Source organism: Rhineura floridana, chromosome 3, assembly GCF_030035675.1.
Source record: "Rhineura floridana isolate rRhiFlo1 chromosome 3, rRhiFlo1.hap2, whole genome shotgun sequence".
Classification (NCBI taxonomy): Eukaryota; Metazoa; Chordata; class Lepidosauria; order Squamata; family Rhineuridae; genus Rhineura; species Rhineura floridana.
Genome location: NC_084482.1, coordinates 16,694,158 through 16,714,739, shown reverse-complemented (window position 1 = coordinate 16,714,739; position 20,582 = coordinate 16,694,158). Strand labels below are relative to the sequence as shown.

At 40.2% G+C, this 20,582-nt stretch overlaps 1 pseudogene; it reads left to right on the top strand.

The window, feature by feature from the left end:
• Window positions 1-8,997: 8,997 nt before the first annotated feature.
• Window positions 8,998-9,147, top strand: LOC133382626 (U1 spliceosomal RNA; annotated as a pseudogene).
• The last annotated feature ends 11,435 nt before the right edge of the window (window positions 9,148-20,582 follow it).

Below are 20,582 nucleotides of genomic sequence, written 5' to 3'. Positions count from 1 at the left end.
TCATTTTTTTCTTTCAACAAAAAGTCCAAAAGAGGTTTCCATTCCTTAAGAAATGTATCTGTCGTTTTTTCTCTAATAAGACATGTCAATTTGTCCATCTCAACTACGTCCATTAATTTCAATAGCCATTCTTCCATTGTTGGTATCGATTCCATTTTCCACTTTTGTGCATATAGTAATCTTGCTGCCGTGATCATATATAATATTATTCTTCCATATTTCTTTTCCTTTTGTTTATCCATAAAACCCAATAAAAAAAATTCTGGTTTTGACTGAATATTTATCTTTAAGATTTTTTGCATCATCCTACCTATCTGTGCCCAAAATAATTTTGCCTGTTTACACAACCACCACATATGATAAAAAGATCCTTCTTGTTGTTTACATTTCCAACATACATTAGAAACATTACTATACATTTTTGACAACTTTTCTGGAGTCATATACCAACGATACATCATTTTATAAAAAATTTCTTTAAGATTATAGCATAATGTAAATTTCAAACCTTTTTTCCACATATTTTCCCATTGATCCATTTGTATATTATAACCAAATTTTTTTGCCCACTTAACCATACACTCTTTTACTTGTTCTTCTTCCATGTCCATTTTTAGTAAAAATTTATACATTTTTGCAATTATGCATTCATCATTTGTACACAAACCTATTTCAAAATCAGATTTATTTATTTCAAACCCATACATTTTCTTCTCTATTTTAAATCTTTCTAACAATTGTAAATAGGCAAACCATTGTGAACTATATCCTTCCTTTATTAGTTGTTCTCTCTCTTTCATTATATATTCACCATGCACATTTTCTAATAGTTCTTGGTAAGTTAACCATTTCTCTTTTCCAGCCATTTCTCTTCTATAAAATGCTTCTTGACTTGAAACACATAGTGGTATTTTCGAAAAAAACCTTGTTTTGTATTTATTCCATATTTTCAACAAAGGACGTCTTATAAAATGATTATTAAAATCCATATTAACTTTTACTTTATCATACCATAGATATCCATGCCATCCCCACTTCAGGTTGTGACTCTCCAAATCCAATAATCTTTTGTTCCTCAATACAATCCATTCCTTTATCCAGACTAAGCAACAAGCAGCAAAATAAAGTCTCAAATTTGGTAATCCCAGCCCTCCTCTTTCTTTGGCGTCCTGTAATAATTTAAATTTAACTCTTTTTTTTTCCACTGCCAAACAAATTTAGAAATATCTTTTTGCCATTGTTTGAAAGGTAGATCAGAGGATATGACAGGTATTGTTTGAAATAGAAACATCATTCTCGGCAATACATTCATTTTTATTACAGATATTCTACCCATTAATGACAACTGTAATTTATCCCATTTTAACAAATCTTTCTTAATCTCTGTCCATAGTTTTTCATAATTATTATGAAACAACTTTGAATTTTTATTTGTCATAATGATACCTAAATATTTCACCTTTTCCTCTATTTTAAAACCTATCTTCTCCATTAACTCTTTTTGATCTCTTAAAGATAAATTTTTCACCAACATCTTCGTTTTTTGATTATTGATCTTAAATCCTGCTAATGGTCCAAATTCTTCTAATTTATCCATCAATACTTTGATTCCTTCCAAGGGATTTTCTAATACAATTATCAAGTCATCAGCAAATGCTCTCAATTTATATTCCTCTTTTTTTATCTTTATTCCCGAAATCCTTTTGTCTTGCCTTATGTCTCTAAGCAGCACTTCTAAAACCAGAATAAATAGAAGGGGGGACAATGGACATCCCTGTCTTGTACCCTTTTGTATTTCACATGAGTCCGTTAAATCCCCATTGACAATTATCTGTGCCTTCTGTGATGTATAAATCGATCTGATCCATTTTATAAAATTATCTCCGAAGTCCATTTGCTCTAGAACCTTAAAGATAAATTTCCAATTCAAGTTATCAAATGCTTTCTCAGCATCCAAGAAAATCAAAGCAGCTTGTATGTCATTTTGTTGTTCTAGATATTCCAACACATTCAAAACATTCCTGACGTTATCACGTAATTGTCTTTTAGGTAAAAACCCCGCTTGATCTTCCTGAATAAATTGTTGCAATATTATTTTCATTCTTTCAGCCAAAATCATTGTAAAAATTTTATAGTCATTATTCAGTAAAGATATTGGCCGATAATTTTTTGTTTTAGTTAAATCCTGCTCCTCTTTAGGTATTAATGTTATATTGGCATTTTTCCAACTATCCGGTATCTTCCCCTCTTGTAAAATAGAATTCATTGTATACTGTAAAGGTAGTAAAAGTTCCTCCTCCAAGCATTTGTAATACATTGCTGATAGTCCATCCGGTCCTGGCGCCTTTCCTAATTTAATTTTACTTATAGCCTCAGATATTTCTCTTGACGTAATAGGACCATTAATAGCTTGTCTCTGAAGATCTGTAATTTTAGGCAAATTCTGTTTGGATATATACTCTTCTATTTTTTCTGAGGGAATTTCCTGACACTTGTACAAAGTTGAATAATATTGAAGGAAAACCCTTTGGATTTTTAAATTGTCTGTCAACATCTCATCTCCTTCTTGTATCTTTAAAATAAGATTTTTTTGTCGTTCTTTTCTTAATTTATATGCTAGCAATTTCCCCGGTTTATTTGCAAATTCAAAAGTCCTTTGTTTAGCAAAATTTAATTTCCTTTCAATTTCTCTAACTGTCAACATTGACACTTGTTTCTGTAACATTTTAATTTGATTTACAGTAGAAGCTTTAGTTGGATTCTTTTTCAATTCTTCCTCTTTTCGTTTTATTTCTTCCAAGATCAATTGCATTTTCTGTTGTTTCTTCTTTTTTAATTCAGAATTACATTTAATAAAATATCCCCTCATAAATGCTTTACTTGTATCCCAAACAATATTTTCATCTGTTCCTTTATGTAAATTGTGTTCAAAAAACTCTTTTAATTTCTTCTTACATTCCTGCACTATTTTATCATTCTGTAATAAAGATTCATTTAGTCTCCATCTAAATCCAAGATTTTTTTTTTAAGTCAATATCACTGGATTATGATCCGAAAAGGTTTTTGGTAACACATCCATCTTGGAAATATCTTTCACTAAATTTTTAGACATCCAAATCATATCAATCCTCGAAAATGTTTTATGTCTTTCTGAAAAGTAAGTAAATTCCTTTGCATTGTCATTTATATATCTCCAAGCATCCACCAATTCTAAATTTTCCATCAATTCGAAACAGATCTTCGGCAATTTGCCCTGTGTCTCTTTAATATTTTTCTCAGAAAGTCTATCCATTTTTGGTGAAATTACCCCATTCCAATCACCCACGACACACCAATGATCATATGCAAACTCTGATAATTTTTCCATAAGTCCAGTATAAAACCTTGTTTTATCTTCATTAGGAGCATAAATGCCCACTATCAAAATTTTTGTACCCTGAATGGTGATTTCAACTCCCACAAATCTACCACTATCATCCAATAATATCAATTTAGGAGACAATTGTGAATTAATATAAAGAACCACACCATTTTTTTTTAATCCTGCCGAAATAAATTCTTCACCCAAATTTTTACAAATTAAATATTTAGAATCTTTCTTCTTAATATGAGTTTCTTGTAAACAAATTATATCCAATTTTAATTTTTTCAAATAATGAAATACTTTCTTTCTCTTCTGCGACGAATTAGCTCCATTTATATTCCAAGTTAGATATTTGTAATCCATTTTTAAGCATGTATTTTAGAAAAGTCTGTGCCTGTTGCTCCCTTTGATCCATCATCATCCTTTTCTTCCTCTACCTGTTTCTGTTGACTTTGTTTCCCAGGAATTATATCCATATCTTTGAGTTTATCTTCTTCCATGTCTTTTGAAGCTTTTCTCAAGAAATCCCTTGCTTTTTGAACAGTATTTAATCGATACTTCTGTTGTCTAAATGTAAAAATCGAACATCCCATCTAAACTGAATTTTACATTGTTTAAGTTTTTCTGTGAAGAAAGCGTAATCTTTTCTCTTACGTAGAAGCCTAACAGGAATTTCCTTCATCACCTGTATTTCTTTACCGTCAATTTTGAAGACATTGTTAAAATGATGTTGCAAAACCATATCTCTGGTCCTCTTTTTTAAAAAATAAACAAGCACATCTCTTGGGATTTTTTTTATTGTTGCATATCTGGAATTAATTCTATAAACTTTGTCTATTTCAAATTCCATCCGATCTTCGTTCCTGTCAAAGGATTTTGCCAAAACATTAACAATTTTCTCTCTGATATCTTCACCTGTTTCCTCAGGAATTGCATGGAATCTCAAGCAATGTTCTTTATCTCTAAGTTCCATAACAGCAATATAGTCCAATTTTTTTTTCCAATTCCATATTTGTAATATCTATTCTATTCTCTAAGGTCTGCACCTTATCTTTAACATTTTTTACATCCTGTGTTAATTGCCCAATGTTATTTTTAATCTCACCCACTTCTGTTTTAATATGATCTTGTAAATCTTTAAAATCCTTTTTCATATTGCAAAATTCATCTTTAAGTTGTTGTCTGTCCTGTTTCATCTCTTGTTTCAACTCTTGTTTAAAATCACTAAATCCCTCCATAATTTTCTGGAACATGTCCATCCCTTCCTGTGTATCAATTGAAACTCTTCGCTCCAAAACTTTGGCTGCTTTCCTAGTTGTCATTCTTGAAAAAAAAAAACCTTTTCTATTATTAGCCAATGTAGAGGTAAACAGTTTCTTTTCTCCCAGCAACAAAAAAGTTAATATTCCAGGCCTGTTTAACCAACACAGTTCTTATCTCCAGCACATTCAGGAATGCAAAACAAATCCATTTCTCAGCATCCAGCAGTTAGTAAGATACACGAACAGCAGATTCGTTCAAAAAAAAAAATTTAATCCAAAAAAAAAATTAAAAAAAATATTCTCAGATATATTTCCTTCAAATAATCAAATCATCTTATCTAATAAGTTGCCTCTTATCCGTTTAATCTTTGTAATTCCAGCTTTAAGCCAGCTTTTTGTCATAAAAAATAAAGCAGTTTCTTTGAATTGCTCCCTTCTTCCTTAGCTTTGTATAATACGAAAAAAGTGTGACTCACCCAAGTTTCTGAGTTGCCGATTCGTAAACAAGTCTCTTTTACGATAGTAATTTAAGTTAGTTGATAAGATTTAGACAGAAGGAGGCTAGCTCGTTAAAAACGTTTTTAAAAGAGAAAGAAAAAAAGTCTCGCTTACTTTCAGCACAGCCTGTTGGAAATCCAGACTCTGTCTTCCGCTGCTAGAAATGCCTTCTTATCTCAGGGGGATTCCTGATCAAATCTAGCAATCTACAGCTCGACAGAGTTCCATGGATAATCTCTTCGGTTCCTCTTTTATCTTGGAGAACATTTACGCCAGTCAAAAATTCCTCTTGACTGGCTTTTAACTGAAATAAGCTTCCTCTGAGATAGAGCTCACTCAGAGACAATCACCAGCCAGCACTCCTTCCGGGAAGTCGGTTTCTCTCAGTTTCTAATTTTTCCACAATTGAGTTCAGTTCACCCCATTTCCACATCAATCTGTTTTTAAAAAAATATAAGTCTGCATGAACATTTGTGTTTCCAAGCTCATTTCTCCTAATATATGGATTTTGTATGCATTTGCCTAATACTTTTGCAATACATTTTCTCTCATATAATGCATTTTTGCATGTTGTTTTCAGTAATATACACAATTTTGTGCACACTGTCCCCTAGTATTTTTTTGTGTGCAAACGTTTTGGTTGGACAACTGCATCACAACATTCAGAGAAGTGCAGATTTCAAAGGATAGCTGTTCTTTGGTTCATGTATTGGTTTGGGAAGGACAAATTAGGTCTGTTCCCCCCCAGCCCTAGCTGCTCCACAGACAAGGAGTCTCATACCTATACTGGGCCAAAATTAAAACATAAAAAATCATTTATACCAGGTGTGGGAAACCTTTGGCTGCCCAGATGTTGTTGAACTACAACTCCCAACATCCCTGGCTATTGGCCATGCTTGCTAGGGCTGATGGGAGTTGTACTTCAGCAACATCTTGAGCACCAAAAGTTCCCCATACCTGTTTTACACATTACATGTTGACCACCAAGTGTATATGTTTTGGAGAGCTGCACCCAATCCCACCTTTCTGACAAATCCACCTGGATAAATACATAAATTTGCAAGCATATGTTTGTTGATTTCATTCATTACATTTCTGCATATACACATGACACAAACAGATACACTTCCAAAAGATAATATGTGAAGTGGCCATAAGGGCTGCTTTCAGTGTTGCTTTTATACTACTCCTGTCTTAAATAAGAGTATAGGAAAAAGACAGGTTGGGGTAACCTGTCCCTCCAGAGTATTCATACTGTCAGATGTGAATCCTGTAGTCCTTCCACAAGGCAGGATCTACTCAGTATCATCATTATCACAGTCTAACCTGTGGATCATTCATCATTCTGTAAATTCACTGTTCAGTCATTTATTTATTTATTTTAAATCCAGTCTACCATTCTTGATAGTCTGAGCACTGAAACAAATATTTGGAATTATTCAGATATTTGCTGACTGCTTCAGGTTCACACTTGAAAATACACATTCCAAAGTCACACTCCAGTGGCTGCCTTAATTTGACTTTAGTGTAACATTTCCTAAGTGTCTTTGAAAAACATTTGCCATTTAGTATTTCTCATGTTGCCTGATTATATTATTTCTCATAATGTTACCTGTTAATCCCCCACTGTGTGAAGGATGACGATCTGAAGTAGGGAGGCTCACAGAGGCTCCTCACACAATTTAGAAATCTGGTTATGCAGGGTTCTAAATCATGTGCAGAGCTCCCCACAAGTAGAGGAAGCTCACTGCATCAGACCTTTACTTTCCATGAGTTGGGAGGATGGAGACAGGGAGCAGAGCTTAGTATAATTATCCCTACTCAAGTTTTACCCCAAGTATGGGAAATCTGTGGCTCTCCAAATGGGTCTGCAACTCCCATCATCCCTGACCATTGACCATGCTGACTGGGGCTGATGGGAGCTGGGAGTCTAACAATATCTGGAGGGCCACAGGTTGTATGCCAGACTAGACTGCTTCTATGCCAAACTACTCCAACAAATTAACATGGAAAACTTTATTGAATTGCCAAGCATTGAATATTAATATTTTCACACTAATCAAACTAACGACTATTCTCAATTGAAGCAATATCTATTATAAGGCCAATCACACAAATCTATACTGAACAGTAAATTAATTAAAACAAATTGCCCTAATGAATATCACTTACTGAGATAATGAACAGATAATGCCAGATACGCTGGATTAACCAAAACCATGATTTAAGTGAATTTAGTCACAAAATCCACCAGGTGTAGCTTTTTGCATTACTGCAGCACTGATGTGGGAAAACTTATGGCTGAAATTCTCCCAAAACTACAACAGCCATCTAAGGATCTGGAATAGACACCCTGGCTCATTTATTAACCCAAATTGGGAAATAGCTTGGTTTATTCTGCGCCCAGTTCTAAATCAGCTATGCCCCTGCTATGCAACAAGGTCTGATTCCTCCCCTAGTCTACTTACTGTGAACTTCCAAAGCCCCCTCCCTCTTCACTATATTTTCAAACAGAGAACAGCCATGCTTCTTTCTCAGTAGCTTCTGGTGAAACCTAAAATCTATTTTGCATTTAGCAAGATCGAACACAGGCTGAGGAACCAGTGGCCCTTCCAGATGTTGTTGGACTCAGGGATGATAGGAGTTGGAGTCCAGCAACATCTGGAAGACCATGGGATCTGACATAATTAAAAGCACAATGCAATATATATCTAATCAGACATGTAGGGCTCACTCTTAAGTGTGTATAGAACTGCAGCCCATGTCTGCATAAGGCATTCTGTACTCCATCTTAAGACTGCAACAAACTATAGACTTTGGGGCTTTTGTCCCCATCATGTCCATAATCATATTTTTCCCCTCTTCTCTTTCCTCCTCCTCATTTATTTCTTTTTTAAACTAAACGTCTAGCCTAAAGAAGAGTTTTGGGGGAATTGAAAGCTTGCTCACTATTTGATATTTTAGTTCAGCCTTTGCCAACCTGGTGCCCTACCCCAGTTGTTTTGGACTACAATTGCCATCAGCCCCAACCAACACGGCTGCATGATGGCTGGGTCTCAGTGAGTTGCAATTCCAAAACATCTGGAGGGCACCAGGTTGGTGAAGTCTGTTTTACTTGGTCTTAATGAAAGAGATTACACACATGCCTCAGCTTTTATTTCCTCGCAGTGTTGCATTTGGGTGACACTGCGACTTCAGACTAACATTAAGGGACATGCATCCTCTCTGGATGCTTCTTTGTAACATCTGAATTCCCTGTCAATTCCTTGTGGGGTGGAAAATCAATTCCATGTGGAGTCACTAGCCAGCCAGCCAGCCAGCCAGCCAGCGAAGCTGGTTTCTTATCTCTACCATGTCTTACAACCCTCCCTCCGTCCCTCTCCCTCTCCTGCAAAGTCCTTTGGGAAGCTCTGCTGAATGAATGTGCCTCCAACAGAAGCTCATTTCTCTCTCTGAGAGCCGGTGGCAGCTCAGGAATGAAGTGCAATTGCAGAGCAAGGACGGACTCATCAAAACTACCATAATACGGACAGGGGCGAAGCGAGAAAGGAATGAGGGGGGGAGAAGAGGGGAGGAAAATCAAAGAAATATTAGTGCTATATAATAGCCAATACTCAATGTGAAATAGGAGCTAGGGAGGGTGGCTTTATGAGCTCCTGACTGTGGTCGAAAAAAGAACTAGAGGCAGGTGCACAGGAGGAATGCCACATCTCCATCTTCCGGATGAGACAGGGAACCGAGTCCCTCATTATTCGGGATCATCAAAGACACTCTCGTACTTATTGCTCAAGTCAGGGCAGCTAGCGCTCTGAATACAAGCAGGGCGAATGGAGGAGAAATGACAGGCTACCCAAGTTTCCTTCTTTTGTGAGGGTAGCAGGGGAGAAACCATGATCCGGAAGATGGTTTTCCCAGGGTGAGGCTCATCTTGTGCACTCCAAGTGTGCTGACCCCTGCAATTTCCCCAAATGTGGGAAACTCAACGGTATAATTTGTGGTAGTGGGGGACTGCGTTTGCACTTAAAATATTTTGTACATCGTCTTGAGACGTATATGCGGAAGGCAAAATAACAACAACAGAGTGCCCTTTGAATCATTTTGCTCACATGTTCTGAGCGGGGAGTGGGGCCACATCAGTTCACCCCACATTCCCCTTTCCCCCTCCAAATGTTACATGACTTGCCCTCATTGCCTGCGCGCACTGAACATAGATGCATGAAGAAGGGATGCAGGATGCCACATGGTCCAGAATGCTGCAGAATTGGGGTCCAGATTGCAGGAAAGCTTACCCACATAGAGCTGGATGTGCATAGGCTCCTCCCCCACCACACACCTTCAGATGTTCCTGCACAGTGCGCAGTCATTGTGGGGCTGGGGTTGGAAGGAAGGGTGACATCAGGGACAGAGACTAGTTGTTGCAGCCCCACTCTGTATTCTTACATTGATAGCATATGGGCAAAAAAAGTCTGCAAGGACCTATCGCAGAAGAAACTCAGGTCATTTTTTTAAAAACCATGCCCACTTGCCGATCACCTAAAATCATCTGATGGGTGGGTGACATCACCTGATGGGCGGGGTTCAGTTCTGCTCATTTCAGTAGCATACGCCACTTCCTTGCAGGGAACTGGTATACACAGTTGATCCATGCAGAAAGTAGGATTCATCAGTTGACGGGGGGTGTTAAATCTTAGTGGATTTGCTGTGGGCACCAGTTCCCCACAGGGAAGTTCAGCACCCACCTCAATCCTACATAAAGCAGGATTTAACATCAGCTGATCAACAGGGGGGTTAAATCAGTTTATCTGCAGGTGCCAGTTCCCTATGGGGATCTGGTGCATGCAATTGATGCCTGCAGAAAGCAGGATTTAATTCATAACAGTAGGTTGACCCCAGTGGGGTGAGGCATTGTGTTCTGGAATTATACCTCCATAGACAGTTTTATATCCAATAAAATGTGGACCAACAGCTGATGAGCGGGAAGTTAAATCCTGCTGGGTTGGCTGCACATGCCAATTCCATCTTGCTGGGTTGGCTGCGCATGCCAGTTCCGCACAGGGAATTCCCGCCCGCAGCTCAACCCTGCAGAAGCAGGATTTAACGTCTGCCCATGAACTGATGAGCAGTTCAACTACCTCCCACAACCCCAAGGGCCAACTTTGTGTGCCCATCTGAAAATGTGTCCTTGAACTGTAATAATGCCTCTTGCTTGCCTGGATGGAGGATGGAGATGCAGTGCGTGTATAGAAACCTCTGGTTTTTGCATGGCTGCAACGTAGCCTATTGTACAAAGGTAAGAGTCACATCCATTGCTCTGCCCGCTTTTGCCTCTGGTTCCTCCCACCCCTGGTTCCCCACAAGGGGATGTGGCGCCTCAGGCTGAAGAAGATTCCTGGCTCCTGGACTAGAAAAGCAATGCCATGTGGAGGTACCAGCCAGCCAGCCAGGTTCATCTGCCACAAGCATGGAGCAACTGCAGGGGCAGCCCAGGATGTTTTGCTGCCTGTGGGGAGGCATTCGATGGGGCCTCCCCTGCCTCCATTCCCCATGCAGAACATCACTGGCTGGCAACTGGACCTTACTCCTTTACTGACAATGGGGCAGTAAATGAGGCAGTCTTCCCCTCAGAGCAGCAGGCCAATGGGGGGGTATGTAAGGCTAGACACATGACACGCAGCACTCTGTTCCCCCTCTAACATCTTGTCATGACTTGCTCACTCCTCTATTTGGCATGGGCTCTCTGACCACTAAAATAAATGCTACAGTGCAGCAGCAGTGGGATTAGCATGCATACTGTGAGCAGACCAATGCATGCAGGGGCAGCGTGTCCGCTGGAGTGTATGAGGCTCCCTCTCCGCCTGCTCCCTCAGGCAGACACCTTTCTCAGAAGCATTACCTGTGAGATAACCAGCAAGCCAGGCTGATACCACTGAGGTATACTACGCACTCTCTGAATGTAGAACAGTTTATAAATTCTGAAATAAAACAAAAATAAGTAAAACAAGTAAGTCTGGTGAGGAAGGATGGCCACACCTTTGACTAGCATTTCAGAAAGATGGGAGCTGCTCCAGAAGTGGGAACGGCCTGGGAGCTGAGGACGAATAGCCCAGGGGACAGCCACTACCACCTTCCCCAGCATCTGCTGAGGCAGCCATGTCATCTGCCTAATGATAGGGCCGGCCCTGAATCGGCCACATGTGCCTAAAAACCAAAGGGATGTGTATTCGGCATTAATGCACAAAATGAAACATCTTCTCTCTACTGCAGCCCCATCCCTCAGCCCAAGCCGTCAATGGAAATAAATCCTGTTAATTCACTGTTTAATTATTGCCTACTGCTTTATTGTTTGTTTGCATTAGTTCATATGAATTTTTTATTATTATGAGACAGAAAACAAGCCTCCAAGATTTACAGCGTGGGGATCCCATTCTGGAGCAAGCCGAACTAAATAACAGAGGAGGCAATCGGAGATTCGTTACATAGAGGGAGGAGGAAATAAATAGTCATGAAACAGAACCTGATGGCTCACTGTTTGAAATATATCAACGGAAAGGCTGAAATGCCAGGAAGTTGTTTATGGAGTTAAAGCAAACTCAGTTGGTTTTCTGTGTTTTGATGCATCTAGGTCAGACAGCCGTTTTCAAGTTTCTCCCATCAGGGAACCCTTTCCACATTGACGTTTCTGTCAAGGAACCTGGCATATTTGCCATTGAGTCCCTGGGCTTGTCGGTGGGGCTCTGATTCTCACTTAGGGCCTGAGAGGTCTGGGGTTCAAATCCTGGACAAGCCCTGCTTGTGAATAGAATGGCTACCTCTTCAAGTAGCACTCACAGTGTCACATGGACAGGTCCTTCTTGGTCTCTAGTCTTATGGTTGCCCATTTGTATCCCTGCCTCCCCCGGAACTGCAGCCAAAGAGATAAGGGAGGCTGCACCTTTATAGGAGGGGCCATGAAGCTAACTGGGTGACCTTGGACTAGTCACTGTCTCACAGCCTAACCTACTTCACAAGGTTGTTGTGAGGATAAAATGGATGTGGGAGAACAGTGCCATGTACACCACCTTGAGCTCCTTGGAGGAAAGGTGGTATATGAATGTAATTCAATAAATAAATAAATAAAACCAATGGCAGGGGTGTTATTAGGGGGTGGCTCAGAGGGTGTAAGCCCCAGGTCTTTTGCACCAGGCCCTAGAACTCCTGTCACTTTGCCCCCTATTTTTTAACTGCCCCAAACAAAGGTTTGGCACAAAATTTGATTCAGTACACATTTCAAGCCAAATCTATCAAATCTGCACTTTCTTTTTTTTTAAATAATTTTAATTCAAATTTTTCAAAAGACAAACAAAACAAAGTCAAACAACAAAAACATAACAATACAACAAAAGAAAAAAATAAAATAGTTGACTTCCGATTTGTCGCAGATCAGCTAAAAGTATATAATATATATCAAACCTGTCCCTTAATATATACATACAGGATCACTTTTCTCCATAGGCTATCTTAGTTAATCGTCAAATCCCAATATCATCATTTTATTTTGATCTTTCAACAAAAAGTCTAAGAGAGGCTTCCATTCCTTAAGAAATGTGTCTGTCGATTTTTCTCTAAGTAAACATGTCAATTTATCCATCTCTACTAAATCCATTAATTTCAATAGCCATTCTTCCGTTGTTGGTGTTGATTCCATTTTCCACTTTTGTGCATATAATAATCTTGCTGCCGTAATCATATATAATATTATTCTTCCATATTTCTTTTCTATTTGTTTATCCATAAAACCCAATAAAAAAAATTCTGGTTTTGACTGAATATTTATCTTTAGAATTTTTTGCATCATCCTACCTATCTGTGCCCAAAATGATTTTGCCTTTTTACACAACCACCACATATGATAAAATGATCCTTCTTGTTGTTTACATTTCCAACAAACAAATCTATCAAATCTGCATTTTCAAAAACCATATGAGAACTGAAACACAGCCATCCTTTGAAATTTACACTTATTTGAATTTTTTAATGCAGCTTGCCAGCCAATGATCACAAAAATGCACATGTTAGGGGAAAGTGTGCATAAAAATGAATATATTGGAAGAAATAACATACAAAATTGCATTATATGATGAGAACTTGCTTACAAAATGTGTGCATTAGTCAAAACCGCCAACAACAATGTGTTTATTAGGAGAAACTTGCACTAAAATGCAGGGGAATTTTCACGTGGAAAAGAAATCGCAAATTGCTGCAGAAAAGTGGAGAACTGAATTTAAGTTTAGAAAAATGAGAACTGAAATTGACAGATCTTTCCATCCCTACCCCAAACACTCTACCAGCTCATCTGTCAACCACACAAGACCTCAAGCTGAATTATAACGAATCAAAGGAGTTTTTTTTAAAACTGAGCTTAAAATTAAGTGTGGTGTGAGGGACAAATATCATTTGTCTATATCTGTATTCGATTTGAAATAGTCTTTTACATGTGGAATTGTCTGTATATATGGAATTTTTAGTTGTTTTTCCATATGGAATGATGTTTGTTTTGATGACTGATGCTTTTTCACAGCACGAAGGTGAGTGCTATTTCCTACTAATGACTGTTGAGATCAAGCTGCTGTTAAAGGTATCAGAGGAGGAGCCTGTAAACAGTAGGAAACCCTGTTGCACTGGCATGATTATGCAAGGGGATGGTATGTTTAGTTTTGCATTAGATCCTTTAACTAAGGTAACCCAGCCACTGGGAGCTTGGATTGAGTCTTTGGTAACTCTGCTTCTTGGGGTGATCACAGAGTCAGCCTTCCCAGGGCATCCCAACAGTTGCATGGAAGCAAGCCTCATCCGTCCCCTCAGAGCACCCCAATAGAATGTACTTCTAGTTAGACTCAACCTAAATCATATGTGCAGCTGATCTTGCAATACTGTAAATTGTTATTCCCCCTTTCCTGTCCAAAGGCCATAGTAGCAACCCGAAGCAGAGTGGTATTGTTATTATTGTTAGTCGCTTTTCTGACCAGATGATCCAAAGCAACTTACATAAGCAATTAAAACAACAAAGTCCATAAAACGTAAAAACATAAATCAAAACAAACACAGTCAATACAAATAAAGGGCAGGTATACCAGTCCCGACTCACTAAAAGAGGTCATCAAGGGCCAAAGGGTCTTTGTTTGGCACCTAAAAATAGATAAAGATGGTGACAGGCATGCTTCCCTGGGGAGAGAATTCCACAGCTAGGAGGCCATCACAGAAAAGGCCCTTTCATGTGTCACCACCCTCCAAACATCCTGTGGAGGGGAACACGAAGAAGAGTCTCTGATGACAATCACAAGGTCTGGGTTGGTTCATATAGGAAGAGGCGGTCCTTGAGGTATTGGGGTCCTGAGCTACTTAAAGCTTTAAGCACTCTGAATGGAGCCCAAAAACTAATTGGTTGCCAGTGCAATCATGCCACCATTGGCGTTATATATTCAGACCAACTTATCCCGGTCTGTGATCTGGCCACCAAATTCTTCACCATCTGCAGTTTTCGAACTGTCTTCAGAGCCAGCCCCATGTATAATGCATTGCAGTAGCATAACCTAGAAGTTACAATAGTACAGACATCAGAGAGGGGCATAGCTGGGCCAACAGCCAAAGCTGATGGAAAACACTCTGAGCCACCAAAGCCACTTAGATTCAAGAGACTGTAATGGATCACCTCCAAGCTACATACCTGCTCCTTCAGAGGGAGTGTGACCCCATTCAGGGCAGGGCACATCTCATCCATGCAGTCCAGGGAACCACCCACTAACAGTGCCTCAGTCTTATCTGGATTAAGTTTCAATTTATTGGCTCTCATCCAGTCCATTACCGAAACATGACACCAACCTAGTACATCCACTGCCACACCGGCAAATGTAAAGGAGGAGAGCTGTGTGTCACCAGCATATTGCTGACAACATACTCCAAAATTCTGGGTGATCCCATTCAGTGGCTTTATGTAGACGTTAAATTGCATTTGGTATACAATCGAACCCTACAGAACCCCACACTGAAGGTTCCACTGGGCCAAACAACATTCCCTAAGCATCAGCCTCTGAAGATGACCATCCAAGCAGGGCTGGAACCACTGCAAAGCATTCCTGCCCACCCTCAACTTGGACAGCCGCTCCAGGAGAACACCATGAGATCAAGGAGAATTAACAAGGGCACATGCCCCCTATCTCTCTCCTGACATAGGCCATCATACATAATAATTATATTTACTAAATAATAATAATTCAAAAGGAGCCCAGGGCAGCTCTAAGCAGCTATGGCTGTCCCTCCCCTTGCAAACATTTTATTTTGTTATGAAGTGCATCGTTTATAGAACTTTTTTGTCACATTAACAACATACAGCAGGGGTGGGGAAGCTGTGGCCCTCTTGATGTTGCTGGACTCCCAACTCCAGACAGATCCAGCCAGCATGGCCTACAGTCAAAGATTATGGGAGCTGCAGTCTAGCAACTTCTAGAGGGCCACAGGTTCCCTTACTCTGCATTGCATGGTACAAGGATAGCCAAATTCCTTGTACCTAAGATCACAGCCCAGGAATGTAAAATAGTAAAAAAGAGGACCATCACTGAGCATGTGCAGAGTATGTTTCCATTACTAGTAAGTGTCCATAGTACACCCCCTACATTGCGTACTGTGGAATTGGGGGCAAGGCTTCCAGTCCAGCCAGAAAGCACGCTTTTAGGCACCTCTCTGTTTAGAAAGAAAGTACCACAAGAAAGAGTGTCAAAACAAAGATCTTCATGGAGCCAACAGTTGCTAATGCAACGTGGTTGCCATTACCCCTTCTCCCTTTCAAACTATGCTCATTGATTTCCCTGACATTCTCCCCACACAAAACATCCTCATAGTCCCCATGCCTCTGTCTCTACTCCTCCAAAATTCCCATTACAGGCATAGAGAAAGGCAGGATCACTAGCTAATAATGTCTGCCAATCAAGCTGCTGTTAAAGACACAAGAGCAGAGGCAAGTGAAAAAACAACCGTTTAGCAAAGCAGCAGACCCTGTTTTTTCTTCCATCAGTCCCTTATTCACCCCAATCATTCCTTTAGTTGTTGTTGGACTCCAGCTCCCATCAGTCTCAGCTCTTAGCCAGCATTGTCAGGGATGATGGGCACTGTAGTCCAACAACATCTGGAGGGCCCAAGATTCCCCATTTCTAACTTTAAAAGATCTCAGATTACATAGCTGGGAAAGGCCTCTACCATCCCTACTCTAAACCCCACTCCCCTCCTCAGGCAGGACTAGGAATGGAAAGATCTGTCCATTTCGGTTCTCTCGCTTTCTCATTTTTCAATCTTAAATTTACTTCTCCACATCTCTGCAGCAATTTGCATTTTTCAAAAAAAGAAATCCTCATGAAAATTCTTCAGCATTTTCGTGCAAATTTGTCCTAATAAACTCATTTTTTATGACTGACGTATACAGTTTTGCAAGAAGTTTCTCTTAATGTAATGCATTTTTGTATGTTATTTTCACCGGTATATTCATTTTTATGCACACTTTCCCTAATATATGCATTTTTGTAACCATTGTTCGGTTGGAGAACTGCATCACAAAATTCAGTTTCGTGTGAATTTTAAGGATGGGTGTGTTTCAGTTCTCACATTGTTTTGGAAAGTGTGAATTTGAAAAATTTGGCTTTAAATGCAAACTGAACTGAAATTCTCCTGCATCCATAGTCAGGACTGTCTCATTTCAAGGGCAAGGGCAAAGTTGTTGATTTTGATGCCATGCATATTCTGACCCAAAGAACTGCTACGGTAGCCTGCATTTTTCTTCTACGGCACATAGATATTTTATTACAGAAATATGGGCAACAGAGATTCCCTCTTCTTCAGAATACTGAGATGCTCCCTGTAAAACAGGGGCCTAGAGGAAGTGCCTCCTGCCCCACTGTTGTCAGTGCCACCACTTCTGACTCTTCCTCAAAAGTACGTGGCCGGGTAAGGAGATGGAGAGGAAAGAGGCAGACGACTCTATTGTACTTTTATGAGTTCTTTTTTAGACTAATCACTTTGCTCGCACTCCCCCAAAGCTTTCGCATGAAAACATCTTAATTACTAAATTGCATTGCAATCAACAGAGTGTGTTTCTCTTTTCCCTGACAGCACAAACTGAAGAGCTTCCTAACTCTAGGGAAGCCTCATGATAGCAATGCCTGTTTAGGGTGCCCAGTTATGCATTGCCAAAAAAAAAGAAAGGAAGAATTTGCATCACCTAAAATGAGGACAAAAGAAGACATCTATTTCCATTACATTTTCATATAGTAAACTCAACTATAGAAATAATCACTATAATTTAAGTAGAAATATAATCCATTTTGCTATAGTGGGGTAGACACCAGGTGACTTGGGTGGCTGCTCAGTCTATTGACCAGGTGCTGTTGTTGATGGGCAGCTTCAAGGTGTCTCCTGCTCTCCCTTCTCAGGGTTCCTTTTCTTTAAATCAGACTCAGAGTGGACACCCTTCAAATAGAGCAGTGATTCTCAAACGGTGCGCCCAGGCACACTGGTGCACCCTAAGAGGTGGCTAGGTGTGCCTCAAATATTATGAAACTATATTTTAAAAATGAGAAGAAACCCATTTGTATAGGGTAAGTAATAGTTTTCTATAATTTATTTTTATTCATAGTTTAAAATATATTAATATATTTTTAATTTTGTACACGAAGTGCACCAGAAACTTTTTATATGTTTTACAGTGCGCCGCAAGCCAAAAAAGTTTGAGAACCACTGAAATAGAGGATACCTTCAGAGGGCTGTCAAACAAATGCCACTGTCAGCTTCCTTGGAGGCAGATTTACATAACACTGTTATGATACACACAAAAGCAGCCCTGATTGTCCTCATGCCGCCCCTACGATGGAAAGGGCCAACATCATGTGTGAACTGGGCTATCACAGAGCCCACACAGACCAGCATTTTATATTACAATCTATTCTGCACCGGTACTTGACTGTGCTACCGGGTGTGTAAGAGCTCATCACAGGGTAGTTTGGCTATTATTATTATTATTATTGTTATTATCTGCTGTTCACTGAAAGGTCCTAGGTAGTTTTGCAATTTAAGATGCAACATTAAAAACAGTAAAGAGGTGTGTCTTCATCTGTTATTGGCTAACAGACAGTCAGCAACATTTCCCATAGTCTCAGAGGCAGAGCTTGGAAAAGTTACTTTTTTGAACTACAACTCCCATCAGCCCCAGCCAGCATGGTGCTGGCTGGGGCTGATGGGAATTGTAGTTCAAAAAAGTAACTTTTCCAAGCTTTGCTCGGAGGTTGTGAAATGTACCACAATGATCACAAGAATTATACCGGCTATCCACAATTACTTGGTTCACACATTGGCTTAGATCCTAAGATAAGTTCTCTTAAAGATGTTCACACAGGTTACCATCCCATCCTCACCCCTGTAGCTCCTTCAGCTCTCTGAAAACCTTTCTGGGAGGCCAGGGACAATGTGAGATGAGGCACAGAAGGCTGATTCTTCCCAGTAGCTAACACATTTTCCTTCAGGGGTGTAGTCATGTGGGGTCTCAGGGGGTCTTAGACCCTTTACTTCTAACATACTTCCTTGTCCTTTCCTGCTGACTGGAGCAAATCAGAGTAAAATGAGGTGAGTCAAACACTGAGAAGACTCTTCTCAGTGCTAACACTCTCCTCTTTCATGTTGATTGGCTCCTAGGCATTCTCAACCCCATAGCAAAAAAAAAAGTGGGGAGAAGGCACTGCTATGATTAACATGCAGGGACCCTGCATGTCTGAATTTGCCACTATACTACTGCTCCCCTTTCATGCTGATTGGCTTGTAGGATGCTGGAGACATAAGGAGCCTACTGAGACCTACTGCTCCCCAAAAACTAAGGGGTTCAAGACCCTCCAAGACCCTGGACGACTACACCCCTGTGCATGACTTCACAGAAGAAAAGTTTCTCAGTTGCTCCTCCTCTGGCAGCTGCTCCCTGTATTTTTCAGGAGGGCCATCCAATCCTCCAGAGAGGTTTTTTGAATATTGGAAGCAGTGGTGTCATCAGGACTTTGGGGGAGAAGTGCAGCCCCCCCCACTCAGAAGAATGATCAGGAGGGCCCCCAAACACAGCAGGTTTGGCATCCCACACTTTGAAGTAAGTAAAATAAAGGTGGGCATAAGACTATTAAGTTTAACATTACCAAACGGCAGCACTAGTTGCAGGTAGAAGAGAGAGAGAGAGAGAGAGAGAGAGAGAGGTAACTTTCCTCCTGTGAACTTTCCTAAGTAAACTTATCTTAGGATCCAAGGCATTATATGTATGTATATGAGTGAGGCAGGAGGTTGGTCAGGATTTAGTTGTGTCTAAAAAAAGAATGTTAACCAGCTAAAAAGCTTGGTATACAAATGAAAACAGAGATCACTAATTGAGGATTTGGTGCCTTTAAAAAAAAAGCTAAACGAGTACTCAGGTAAGATGACACATGTGACATCCCTTAATTTCATACCTAGGTTTCTAAATGACAGCCCAGAAAAATGCAATACTTTGTGTTTGTTACACCAACTTGTGGTGGCTCTCTCTCTCTCTGGGAGCAATCCAGTCCCAAGATCCACTGGGATGACAGGAATTTGGGATAGGCACATCTCCAGCTGAAGTTTCCCATTCTGGCTCAGCTGGAAATACACTCTGGTGTAAGTCCTCCATCCCAGTTCAGCCAGAGCTCAACTGGAGAAAGTCCAGCAAAAGGGGCATTTGGGGATGTGGCAAAGGCGTGGCAGGGCAGGGGACACTTACCCTGATTCCAAACTCCTTTTAGCTCTGTCACATGACTTAGCAACCCCGTGGAAGTCACACTGGCGAAAAGAACGGTGTAAGCCAAACTCTATTTTAAAGGCTTGTTTTCCCTCTGCAAGGCTGGGGGGGGACGACGACGCTCAGACAGCAATAGCCATGCTCCTGGAAGCAGATTGAAACAGGGGCAACTTACTCTGGCTTAATGTAGGCTGGTGTCAGTTTTGCTAGCTTCCTATAGTGTGGATTGCTCTGTTCCCTTCCCCCCATCCCTCTACCAAGAATGCTAATTGGTAGGTGACCTCTCCATGGTGTTCTCCAACTCCAAGGAGAGTTGGGAAGTTCAGGACAGCTTTTAGAGAGGGTAAAGCTCCTTTTGGAGGATTAGGGCACTGGAGATTTTATAGCATTTTCATCATGTATTTATAAATTTAAAGGCTGAGCAAGCATTATGGAAAGGCACAGAAGCAAGCACACAGCACAGTATCCTAGTCGCTAAGCAGTATCCTAGAACTGAACACCCCCCAGCTCTTCCAGCTGACAACTTGATAAGACTCAAGGTATATTCCAGATGCTTACAACAAAGGGCCCCCTCCCCCAACACTGCAACCTATTGCCCATTAGTGCCCATTGCCAGGCATCAGCTTCTGGGCCATAACAAAAACCATTTTGC